Source organism: Perissodus microlepis, chromosome 6 (genome assembly GCF_051167445.1).
Source record: "Perissodus microlepis isolate ML-2025 ecotype Zambia chromosome 6, ASM5116744v1, whole genome shotgun sequence".
Classification (NCBI taxonomy): domain Eukaryota; kingdom Metazoa; phylum Chordata; class Actinopteri; order Cichliformes; family Cichlidae; genus Perissodus; species Perissodus microlepis.
In genome coordinates, this window is record NC_140466.1 from 1,644,584 (window position 1) to 1,657,985 (window position 13,402).

The window sequence follows — 13,402 nt, forward strand, 5'->3', positions numbered from 1 at the left end:
TGTAACTGGACTTTGCTCCCATTGATCGTTATTGGAATTTAGCTTTATTTCAAAGTAATACCTCAAGAACTTGTGGTTATACCTGTAAACTGTGTTTGAGATAAAATATAATGCTTTAAATACTTTTCAACTATGAATTTCTGTTGAAAATGAACTGTTGAACATTTACAGCTGCAAGGAGTCATCTAAATCGGTCATTGTCCAAATGTCTCTTGCTTGACCTTTACCCTCTGCTTCAACTAATTCTTCATGATTCCTCCACAGGGTGGACCAGGAGAGCTCAGAGGTTCGAAGAAGTCAGTCTGCCCATCAAACACAGCTGGACTCCATATTTATGGTCTGTACATGTACAACAACTACTTTTTACATCTATTCTGTCCACAGTCATCTCCATGCTGCTCTTTGTAGACCAGCGGAGTGTCAGTGTGTCCAACATGGATCTGATGTTTGGCTCCATGATTTCAGTCTGATTGGCTCATTCATAAAGTATTCTGTTCCAGCTGCTGGAGGACAACATCATCACGTTTGTGAAGAACGAGCTGAAGAAGATCCAGAAGCTTCTGAGTCCAGATTACCCAGAATGCTTAGAGAGTCAAAGGGAAGAAGAAGAACAGAGGAAGAGGACCAGAGAAACTTTTGTGAAGATCACGCTGGACTTTCTGAGGAGCATGAAACAGGACGAGCTGGCTGACCTTCTGCAGAGCAGTAAGAGGATTTAAACTGCTGGATTAATGGGAAATTTACTTATGTCTTTAGAGACACGTCAACATGTGCAATTAATAAATTGAGATTCTTACTCCTCTGTTCCTTTAGGAATTCCCATTGGAGCTTTTCAACATCATCTCAAATCTTTCTTGTCAAAGAAGTTCCAGCATGTGTTTGAGGGCATCGCTAAAGCAGGAAACCCGACCCTTCTGAATCAGATCTACACAGAGCTCTACATCACAGAGGGAGGGACTGCAGAGGTCAATGATGAACATGAGGTCAGACAGATGGAAACAGCATCCAGGAAACCAGACAGACCAGAAACAACCATCAGACAAGAAGACATCTTTAAAGCCTCACCTGGAAGAGATGAACCAATCAGAACTGTGCTGACAAAGGGAGTGGCTGGCATTGGGAAAACTGTCCTAACACAGAAGTTCACCCTGGACTGGGCTGAAGGCAAAGCCAACCAGGACTTCCAGTTCATGTTTCCATTCACTTTCAGAGAGCTGAATGTGCTGAAAGAGGAGAAGTTCAGCTTGGTGGGACTTGTTCATCACTTCTTTACTGAAACCAAAGAAGCAGGAATCTGCAGCTTTGAAGACTCCCAGGTTGTGTTCATCTTTGATGGTCTGGATGAGTGTCGCCTTCCTCTGGACTTCTACAAAACTACAATCCTAACTGACCCTACAAAGTCCACCTCAGTGGATGTGCTGCTGATAAACCTCATCAGGGGGAAACTGCTTCCCTCTGCTCACCTCTGGATAACCACACGACCTGCAGGAGCCAATCAGATCCCTCCTGGGTTTGTTGACATGGTGACAGAAGTCAGAGGGTTCACTGACCCACAGAAGGAGAAGTACTTCAGGAAGAGAATTGGAGATAAGAAGCAGTCCAGCAGGATCATCTCCCACATCAAGACATCACGAAGCCTCCACATCATGTGCCACATCCCAGTCTTCTGCTGGATCACTGCTACAGTTCTGGAGGATGTGCTGGAAACCGGACAGGGGGGACAACTGCCCAACACCCTGACTGAGATGTACATCCACTTCCTGGTGGTTCAGGCCAAAGTGAAGAAGGTCAAGTATGATGGAGGAGCTGAGACAGATCCACACTGGAGTCCAGAGAGCAGGAAGATGATGGAGTCTCTGGGAAAACTGGCTTTTGATCAGCTGCAGAAAGGAAACCTGATCTTCTATGAATCAGACCTGACAGAGTGTGGCATCGATATCAGAGCAGCCTCAGTGTACTCGGGAGTGTTCACACAGATCTTTAAAGAGGAGAGAGGACTGTACCAGGACAAGGTGTTCTGCTTCATCCATCTGAGTGTTCAGGAGTTTCTGGCTGCTCTTCATGTCCATCTGACCTTCATCAACTCTGGACTCAATCTGCTGGAAGAACAACAAACAACCTCCAAGAACTCTGACACAACAGAATCTACAGAGAAAAACTTCTACCAAACTGCTGTGGACAAGGCCTTACAGAGCCCAAATGGACACCTGGACTTGTTCCTCCGTTTCCTCCTGGGTCTTTCACTGCAGACCAACCAGACCCTCCTACAAGGCCTGCTGACACAGACAGGAAGTAGCTCACAAACCAATCAGGAAACAGTCAAGTACATCAAGAAGACGCTCAGTGAGAATCTGTCTGCAGAGAAAAGCATCAATCTGTTCCACTGTCTGAATGAATTAAACGATCGTTCTCTAGTGGAGGAGATCCAGCAGTCCTTGAGTTCAGGAAGTCTCTCCACAGATAAACTGTCTCCTGCTCAGTGGTCAGCTCTGGTCTTCATCTTACTGTCATCAGAAAAAGATCTGTTTGAGTTTGACCTGAATAAATACTCTGCTTAAGAGGAGGCTCTTCTGAGGCTGCTGCCAGTGGTCAAAGCCTCCAACAGAGCTCTGTAAGTAAATATGTGGTCACAGCTATTTTTTAATTAACAGCAAATGGCTATCCACAACTAACAAAAGAAACATTACTGGGTGCTCATATCTGTAAAATCAGTATAACTATTAAATGATCATCAGTAGTCACTTTATGCAAAGGTGAATACATGTGTAGCAGCAGAAATTGTGAGCGTTTGTGAAATATTTCGAAGTGTAACCTCATCACTCAGGCTCCATTCAAGCCTCTATCTACACTACAAGCGTCTAGACTCTGGGCGGGGTCCTGCTCTAATCCCCGTCACCACTGGGAATCCATTCTGAGATGGGCCATCGGAGTCTCATCGCAAAATATCTCTATCTGAATTCTGTACATCAATACATTTTTTTCCCAAAAGGTGATTCTGTTCATCTGGATGTGGCATTTTCAATGTACTGTATAAACAGTACATTTGCACACTGACCTCACAGCGTAGTGAAAGAACAATGGGCTGTGAGGTCATTTCCTTGATCATTAATGTACAAATTATTATAAAGTTGCAAATTATTATAAGGCTTTTTATGAAGTTGAGGAAACCTGCAGTCAGTTGAGACTGAAGAAGTTTTTCGGATGAGTGACAAAATGTTTCTCCCACTGGAAACGCTACGTCCAGATAAACAGAATCAACTTGTTGGGATTTACTTACCTGGATGATTGAGCATGCATCAAGACAATAAATCATGTTCAGTTCCTTCTAATGGCCTCTGTTTATTCAACTCGTTTTGCTTGTGGGTTCCTGCTGCCAGCCCCAAGAAGAATCTCCCTGCCTTTATTTTCTACAGCTTTGTCTTGTTACCCCCATTTCCATTTCCCCGATTAGTCTCAAGTTCCACTTCAATGTTTGTTATGATTCTGAATTTAGCGTGGTATTTTATTATTTTGTGGACTTCATCAGTCAATAAATACCTTGCTTCTTCTTAGTTTGCCTTCTGTATCAAGCACTTTTGGTCCTATTTCACAAACTTTGTGGTCCTTCAGATTGTTAGAGAATGCAATGACCAGTATGGACCCAGGAGAGAAACCATTTACACTGTGGAAAATGAGGCATCAGTGCCGACTTTATCTCACCACTTTGTGAGTGACCCTGATGTAAGGAGTTTGGTGATTGCTCTTTTTGCTTCTTGGAAATTATTATCACAGAATTCTTTACTGCTCCAACCTGCCTGCCTTGTCCGGACTGGCCATCCTTCTAACCCTCAGTCGAGGTCACACCTCTATCTAAATTCCACACACCTGGGTTCGTCAATGCAAAGTCAATGAATGGTGCTAGATACCAGGATGATACCTCTTCCTTTTCCTCATGAACCGAGCCGGTCTGCTTGAACCAGCACCTTACTAGAGTCGAGTCAGCCAATTGTAATCTTGTAAGATGCTGTTATTTTTCTTGGAGTCTGTTCTTCCCGTGTCTGAAATGATGTCTCCAGAAATTGTGCCTCCTGTTCCTGAACTAGCTAATCTTGAGGTTGCTCTTCCTGGGCCTTAGCTAGCTACCCCATATATTTTGACCCTCTGCCTTAGCCAAACAAACTGGAGCACATGAATCCTTTAATGCCTGAGCTTAAACAACCAGAGAAATGTTAATACAAGCTTGAGCATTTTGTGGTGCCAGAGATGTGCATCCTGATCTTAATCTTAAAGGGAAGCTGGCTGAACAAAAGACTAAGGCCACTGCTGCTAACGTGCCTGCTCTGTCTTTGTGGCTGGCTACAGGTTTAACTAACGGACAGACTCTCCTTTCCAGCACCCTGGCATAGACTTTCCCAGGGAGGCTGAGGAGTTTGATCCCCCTGTAGTTGGAACACACCCTCCGGTCCCCCTTCTTGAAAATGGGTACCATCAACCCGGTCCAGGGGTACTGCCCCTGAACTCCAAGCAACATTGCAGAGGCGTGTCAACCAGACAGCCCTACAACATCCAGAGCCTTTAGAAATTTGGGGCAGACCTTATCCACCCCAGGAGCTATACCACCAAGGAGTTATTTAACTGCCTCAGTGACCTCGCCCCCAGAGACTGGCGGGTCATCCCCTTCATGATCAGACAAGGAGGTCCTCGAAGTATTCCTTCCACTGCCCGACAATTTTCTCAGTCGACGTCAGCAGCGCTCCAATCGCACTATACACAGTGCAGTGCACCTCTCCAGAGTCCCCTGACGGTTTGCCAGAATCTCTTCAAGGCAGTCTGAAAGTCTTTTTCTTTTTTCTTTTTTTTGGCCTCTCCGAAGTCCACCATTTGGTTCGGGGGTTACAACCACGACAGGCACCAACCACCTTGCGGCTGCAGCTCAATGCAGGATAGGATAGGATGGTGGTGATAGGATTACAAATTCGATCATCAACCTGCGGCCGAGAGCGTCCTGGTGCAATGTGCACTGGACACTCTTATGTTCGAACATGGTGTTCATCATGGCCAAACTGTGGTTTGCACAGAAGTCCAACAACAAAACACAACCAGTGTTCAGATCCGGGAGGTTATTACTTCCAGTCACGCCCCTCCAAGTCTCACTGTCGTTGCCCACATGAGCATTGAAGTCTCCCTTTGTGACAACAGAGTCCCCAGGAGGAGCACCCTGCAGTACCCTACTCAGAAACTCCAAGAAGACTGGGTACTCTGAACCGCCACTTGGCGCATAAGCGCAGATGAAGGTCAGGACCCGTCCCCCAAATCGTAGGCGCAGGGAATAAATTCTCTCGTCCACTTGGAGTGGGGGCCCTGGTGGACCGATCCCCACGGACCGATCCACTAATCATGAACCAGAAATGATTTTTCTTACTATGTTTAAAGTTTGTTTTCAACTTCTAATCAGCAGGTGAAGGAGGTGTTGTTTACAAAGAAAAAATGCTGCTTTTCAGGATATTTCATTCAATTTTCAAGGAGGAGCTTCATAAAAGTAGCCAGTTAAAGGGAGGGTTGGGTCTTCTCCACACTGCACTTCATAAAGTGCTTTACAAACCTGGACATTATGACTAACAGGTGGATCTTCTAGTTTAAGTGCAGCTGGCCGGACACTATAGAACCACTTATAGCTAAAGAGACAGACAGTGAAAGAGGACAGTATATTCTTAGTTTGTAAACATCAAGCTCAGTGTTGCAGCCAGTGACAGAAAACAAATGATGCCCTTAACCTCATAGGACCTGGCATCCACATATGTGGAAATCACATTTTGTGTTTTCTAGACCAAAATACTAAATTGTGCTCTACAAGGGCCTGATATCCACTTAAGTGGACATTATACTGCCACTGTTTTATCAAAATTTAAAACGAATGTCCTCATATGTGGATCTCGTTTTTCTCAGGAACAAAAATCAAGTAAAAAAAAAAAAATCTGGTAATTCTTTGGTTTTACATGTATCAGGTCTCAATCAGCCCAAATAGCAAAGTGAAATTATAAATGCACGCCATGAAAGAGTTCGGGTCTTAGGAGGTTAAAGTGATTTTTAGTTTTAATGTCCCCTTTCTCTCAGTTATTCATTCTGTCACTAACCAGCTAACATTAACTAACGTACGTCTATTAGTTGCAACCAACCTAACACATGACTTCATGTCTTTTACTGACACAAGATAAACATGTTTTTAAAACTTAAATCCAACTTCACAGACAGTGTTAAATCTGTCTGTTTTTTAGACTCCATGATGTAAATTTGCTAGGAAAAGAAGCTAAAGAAGCTTGTTTCCAACAGGGGTCGTTCCATCTGATTTATTTTTTCTTTATAATTTTAAGATTAAAAAAATATATATATATATTTCATTATGATTTTTCAGACTTAGTCTCTGTAACCTGTCAGAGAGAAGCTGTGAAGCTCTTTCTTCAGTTCTCAGCTGTCAGTCGTCTAGTCTGAGAGAGCTGGACCTGAGTAACAGCATCCAGCAGGATTCAGAAGTGAAGCTTCTGTCTGATGGACTGAGGAGTCCACATTGTAAACTGGAAACTCTCAGGTCAGATCATCTGAGATATATATATATCTATATGTATATATATGTATATCAATGTTTTTTCTTTTTCCTCTCAGATTGACTGGCTGTAACCTCTCAGAGGGAAGCTGTGAAGCTTTGTCCACAATTCTCAGCCTTCAGTCCTCTAGTGTGGGACAGCTAGACCTGAGTAACTCCAACTTACAGGATTCAGGAGTGAAGTTTCTTTCTGATGGACTGAAGAGTCCAAATTGTAAACTGAATTCTCTTCGGTCAGGTTACGTGGTAATCCGTTTTTCATCAACTGACATCATTCACAAATTAAAAATTTCAGCCTCATCCATTTATTCTATCTTATTAAGGAATTAAGGATTTCTGGGAAAGAAAATGGATTAAATATTGCTAAAGGCAATAACAGTTCATTACACCTGACAAATATGTTTGTTTCATTGCTGTTTTTCAGCCTGAATCACTGTAACCTCTCAGAGAGAAATTGTGAACCTCTGTCATTAGTTCTCAGCTCTCAGTCCTTCAGTCTGAGAGAGCTGGACCTGAGTAACTCTGACCTGCAGGACTCAGGACTGAAGCTTCTGTCTGTTGGAGTAAAGAGTCCAAACTGCAGACTGGAAACTCTCAGGTCAGGTTTCAAACATTTTCACTGGTGATCATATGCTATCTGTATTATATTGTTGCATAAAGATGTGTATAAAACTGCCAACTGACCTTTCATTTACCTTTGGGTGGATTTTCAGGATCTGAGGATTTTTCATTGTCACAATGTTTTGATCTTTTCAAAGAAAATTAGTTCAAAGAAAATTAAGCAATAGTAAATTTAGAGGTTTGAGTATATTTTGTGTTCATATTACATATGAACACAAAATATATGTTTATAAAGACAATGTCCAAATTCTATGTTTAGGTGTGTATTATTTTCATTAATGTGCAGTGAAAGGTTTAATAATACCGCAGCTCCATATTTCGATATAATATTTCAGGAAACTAGAAATGCCTCTCTCACTAGAATTCTATTAGAATGATTCAGGTTTGTGAGAATTTTGAAAGAAAGGATAATCTCATTGAGTGTTTCCTTCCCTCTATTGCCAAAGCACTTGTTAATATGTTTACTGGCGACTGTCAAACCTTTGAGTCACCGAGCAGCTGAATAGGTGATTAATGTTAACACGCTCTGTTAAGCGTGTTAACATGTTAACAAAATGTAAGTCAAAGTTCCTCTTTAAAACTCCTTTATTTGTTATCAAAATCCTTAAAGTCCATCGAAAAACAACAGTGATCAAAACATTCCAGGCTTGAGCGATCAGCAAAAGTCGACTTCGCCCATCACCCACTCATTCAAAAAAATCATCCACTATGAGGATCACATCTCCAGGAACAAAGTTGCGTTTAATCCTTCCCCATTTCTGGCGCTTTTAGACATCATCTTTCTGGAACAGACCAGGTGGTAATCACGGGTTGGACTTGAGGAGGAGGAGGTGGTTTGGTGTTAAGGTTTCCAAATCATTTGGATCGGTGGATTCCAGCGTAATGGGTCTGCCTGGAAGTCCATCTTGAACTGCTGGAATGGGTGTAAATGGATAGATGTTACTGTATCTGACAAACAGAAAATCATTGTTCACAGACGGATTGTTGTTTTGTGTGTCTGCAGTCTGTCAGGCTGTCTGATCACAGAGGAAGGCTGTACGTCTCTGGCCTCAGCTCTGAGCTCCAACCCTTCTCATCTGAGAGAGCTGGACCTGAGCTACAATCATCCTGGAGACTCAGGAATGAAGCTGCTGTCGGCTAGACTGCAGGATCCATGTTGGAGACTGAACACTCTCAGGTATGGAGAGAATATCTGGTAGAGGAGGAAGAGCTGGAAACATTTCCTGTGTCCTTCACTCACTTCCTGTTTGTTTCATGCAGATGTGGCATGAACAATTATGCGTGAGGTCTCCAGGGAGAACTTCTCCAGGAACAATCTGTAGATATCTCAGTATTTTTAACAGTGCAGATTGGATTTCTTTCTTTCTTTTAATTGTATACACAGACCACAGAGATATTTATCCTAGATTAAAACATCCACCAGAAGAAGGAAGAAAATATTAGCCTACCTTTGTCAAAAGAAAAAATAAGACCTTATAAGATTATTATTTTATAATCATGGCTGTGGTAGAAGCTGACAACTACAGGGAGATGTTTTCTGTACATTTAAAGTAAAGCAGATGTGCACAAATGCTTTTAAGTATTTCAGTGCTTTTCATAGACAAATGTCACAATGTGCTTTGAAAAGCAAACACACTATAAAATAATGAACAGAAAACAATAGAAGAAATACATTTAGAGACAATGTAACAAACTTGTTATCATAAGATGGTTTATGTGTATTTATGTTCAGTTTTTAACCACTTTTGAATTCTTTGTTTTGTCTTTTAACTTACAGTTACTTTTCACAATGAATTCAGAATTTAAATCGATTATCAAACTAAAAAACATGTCACACAGCTTGTGTGTCTGTTTGCTGTTCATTGTATACACTCTCTGCTGCTGTGTGTTGTGCTGTGTGTGGATGCTGCACTGACTCAAATTTCAGAAGTCATGTACAGTTGAAAATGACATAAATATTAGTTTTCACAAAGTTTGCTGCTTCAGTGTTTTTAGATCTTTGTGACAGTTGTTTCTGTGATGTATCAAAGTACGTAGGCTTTTATTGACAATTACATCAAGTTTATACAAAGAGTGTGTATTTGCAGTGTCAGTGATTCTATTTCAAGACCTCTGCAATTCGCTCTGGCCTGCTGTCAATCAGCTTCTGGCCCAAATCCTGACTGATGGCTCCCCATTCTTTCATGATTCAATGTTTGGAGTTTGTCAGAATTAGTGGGGTTTTGTTTGTCCACCTGCTTCTTGGGGACTGACTACAAGTTTTCAATTGGATTAAGCTCTGGGGAGTTTCCTGGCCATGGATCCAAGGTTTTGTTCCTCAAACCACTTAGTTATGACTTTGGCCCCATCATGCTGGACAAGGCATTGTTCGTCACCAAACTATTCTTGTATGGTTAGAAGAATTTGTGTCGGTGGATGTTTTGGTACTATTCTTTAGGGCTGCTCAATTAATCGAATTTTAATCTAAATTACAATCTGGGCTTTCAACGATCATTAAAAATGACTGAGCCGATTATTAGCACCTCCCTCGTGCTTTACTCTCGCGCTGCTCCGTGTGGCAAATCGAGCGCACCTCTCTGCATTTCAAACACGTGTCACAACAATTAAGAGGACCCGAGGGAAGCTCGGAAAGCTAAGCAGAAGTTATTTGGAGAGGAGAGTGACTGCCGTTGGTTGAAAAGAGGGGTAAAAAAAACTTCAGTGGTGTGGAAACATTAGGAGTTCGCGGAGTCAGACGTGGATCAAGTAGACATAGTGTGTAAACTTTGCTACGGTGTCGTAGCTGCACCACAGAGCAACACTGCAAAGTTCACTAAACATAGATGTTTACATTTTTCATTTATTTTTTATATTGCAAACATTTGCACTGTTATCAGTGTTTGCACACTATTTTATATTATTTTTTAAAGTCATTATTCAATACATTGTTATTGTTAAATAAATATCGTCAAATAATCGAGATCTCAATTTCAGTGAAAATAATCGTGATTATCATTTTTGCCATAATCGAGCAGCCCTACTATTCTTTATTCATGGCTGTGTTTTTCAGCAAAATTGTAAGTGAGCCCACTCACTGAAAAGCAGCTCCACCCATGAACGTTCTCAGGATGCTTTGCTGTTCGCATGAGACAGGACTGATGGTAGTGCTCACCTTTTCTTCTCTGGACAATCCTTTTTCCCAGATGCCCCAAACCATCAGAGAAAATGACTTTACCCCTCAGCAGTCCACTCGCTGTACTTTTTTGCAGAACATCAGTCTGTCCCTCATACTTTTGGGGGCGAGGGGAGAAGTGGTTTCTTTGCTGCTGATCCTGACACCAGGCCATCCTCCAAAAGTCTTCACCTCACTGTGGATGCAGTGTTAACCATGATTAACCACAATGATTTCAAACCTCACCCACATTTTAACAATTCCATCGCGCTATTCTAACTTGATCAGCATAACATAATGATCTCCAGCCTTGTGCTCGTCAACATTCTCTATCTGTCTATCACTCTGTGTATGAGAGCTGTGTAATGTCCATGTGTGCATGTTGACTGTGCTGCTCTGACCCCCCTCCTCCTTTCAGGGTGGAGCCTGCTGGAGTCCGATGGTTGACACCAGGTCTGAGGAAGTGTAAGTGTGTTTTTAATGTGATTCATGAAAACAAAGCAGCACACATTCACATCTCTGATGTCAGGAGTCATCATCAAAGTGTCAATCAATGAACAGATGATGGATCAATAACTGCAGCTGGATTGTGTTTGTTCTCTCCATCAGATTCCTGTCAACTCACAATCGACACAAACACAGTGAACACAAAGCTCCAACTGTCTGACAACAACAGGAAGGTGACACATGTGGAGGAGGTTCAGTCGTATCCTGATCATCCAGACAGATTTAATGTTTATCATCAGCTGCTGTGCACAAATGGTCTGACTGGTCGCTGTTACTGGGAGGTCGAGTGGAGAGGATGCGTTCATATATCAGTGAGTTACAGAAGAATCAGAAGGAAAGGAAACAGTAAAGACTGCGTGTTCGGATGGAATCCTCAGTCCTGGACTCTGAGCTGCTCTGATGTTGGTCCTCAGTCTCTCAGGCACAATAACAGAACAACATTTATCTCCTCCTCCTCCTCCTCCTCTGTCTCTAACAGAGCAGCAGTGTATGTGGACTGTCCTGCTGGCACTCTGTCCTTCTACAGAGTCTCCTCTGACACTCTGATCCACCTCCACACCTTCAACACCACATTCACTGATACTCTTTATCCTGGGTTTTGGTTCTATCCTGGTTCCTCAGTGTCCCTGTGCTGAGTGTAAAGAGTGTTGTCCTGTTAGAGAAACACTCTGACTGTCGAACAGATAGTTCAGTCTGTACATGTCTGTCTCTTTCACTCACAAACACGTTTTCAGATTCATGGATTCAATCAGTTGATGTTTGAAACTGGTCTAAATGATTGTAAACTTCTTCCTCTTCAGTCCTTCAAAGATGGAAGCTCCCATTATTCCAAGATCCACATGTTGTTTTTCTGTCTTTTTCCACTCAAAGCTTCACAGTGAATATCAGTATGTTGTGTTTCTCTGAAGCTCTGTTGTTCATCTCTTCATCTGAGCTATCACCCTCCCCTTGCTGTTCATCTGAGAACAAGGCACAATTTGCAATGGCATTAATCCAGGGTTCATTTCTCTGTCAACCCGAAGAATGGAAAGAGACGACGAGGAAGACCCAAAATAACATGGAGGAGGACTTTCCTTGAAGTCTGGCTACATAGGGGATGACAATGTTGTTGCATCTGTCCTTCTTATCCTCCGCGAGGGAGGTGTCAGACACCTGATACACTGGCTACCCCCATGTAGCCGGTGTATCAGAAAAACTCAGGAGAGTTTTCTCCATGCATGACATCCCGGTGCATTTCAGACCCAGCAACACACTCAGACAAAAACTGGTTCACCCGAAAGACAAAACTCCAAAACACAGACTTAACAATGTGGTGTTTGCTGTACAGTGCAGCGAGGAATGTCCAGACCTCTACATCGGAGAGACCAAACAGCCACTTCACAAGCGCATGGCACAACATAGAAGAGCCACCTCCACGGGACAAGACTCAGCAGTTCATCTGCATCTAAAGGTCAAAGGTCACTCTTTGAGGATGCCAATGTTCACATTTTGGACAGAGAGGACAGATGGTTTGAAAGAGGAGTGAAAGAAGCATCTGTGTCCACTGTGAGCGACCATCTTTGAACAGAGGCGGTGGTTTACGACACCAACCGTCTGCCATCTATAATCCAGTTTTGAGATCCTCCCCAGACGCCCAGATCACATGATAGGGTGGGGCCAGGTTTCACAATAAGCTCACCTGAAACCCTGGCTGATTGGGACCCACACCCAGTTTCACACCTCGGCTCAGGCGATTAGAGGATTACCAGGGGGTCCTTTTGTCCCTCTTTGGGGGGAAACTCCCACTAGGTTTAAATCTGGGACTCCCCACCATTTGACCTTAGAACTGACGAAGCTTCTCGGATGAGAGGTGAAACGTCTTCAAGCAACTTAAAGAAGTCCAGATGCTTTTCTTTGCAAGCTCCTTTGACTACGATGACCTGGATGACTGAGAACCTTCACAGACACTTTCCTTGAAGATTTACGCTCGGTCGAAATGTCATGGGATGAAGCAACAACTGCTGCGATGGACCGGGTTTGATGGCGTCCCCTTGTCGCCCAATGCGCCGATCGGCGCGAGAGGATCTAAGTCTAAGTAAGTTAATCCAGTGGTTCCCAAATTTTTTTTGCTAGACCCCCCTTTGTTTTACAAGAAAATGCCCCCTGGCACATCCACAACTACACAGGTATTTTTGAAAACGCAGTTTTTCTATGCATTTAGGCCTTTTGTCCACACATAATCACCGAAAACTGAGATTGTTAAAAACTCCTGCCAGGGTGGAGATGTTTGAAAACCCGTTTTTTGTGTTTTCGTGTGGAAAAGGAATATGGAGTTCGCCACGCAACATCAAAGGTGTGTGCCTTTTTTGACGTCACGCTGTTCGCCACATTATTGTTTACATGAGATGAATTTCTACAATGGCTGATAGAGACAAAATGCTGTTGCTGTTATTCTGACTATCTGCAGGTTTTACACTTTTACATATACACACACAGTTACTGTCCCTCCATTTAGAAAGGCAGAGGCGTCAGAGTGAACTTCTACATTTAACACAGATGCTCTT

At 42.8% G+C, this 13,402-nt stretch overlaps 1 pseudogene across 1 annotated transcript; it reads left to right on the forward strand.

Annotated features, from left to right (window-relative positions):
* The first annotated feature begins 268 nt into the window (after window positions 1–268).
* On the forward strand, window positions 269–13,402 carry LOC146384782 (protein NLRC3-like; annotated as a pseudogene). The gene is made up of 7 exons (XR_014800364.1): window positions 269–337; window positions 501–705; window positions 814–2,611; window positions 6,392–6,565; window positions 7,005–7,178; window positions 10,771–10,817; window positions 10,962–13,402. The product of XR_014800364.1 is annotated as a protein NLRC3-like (transcript).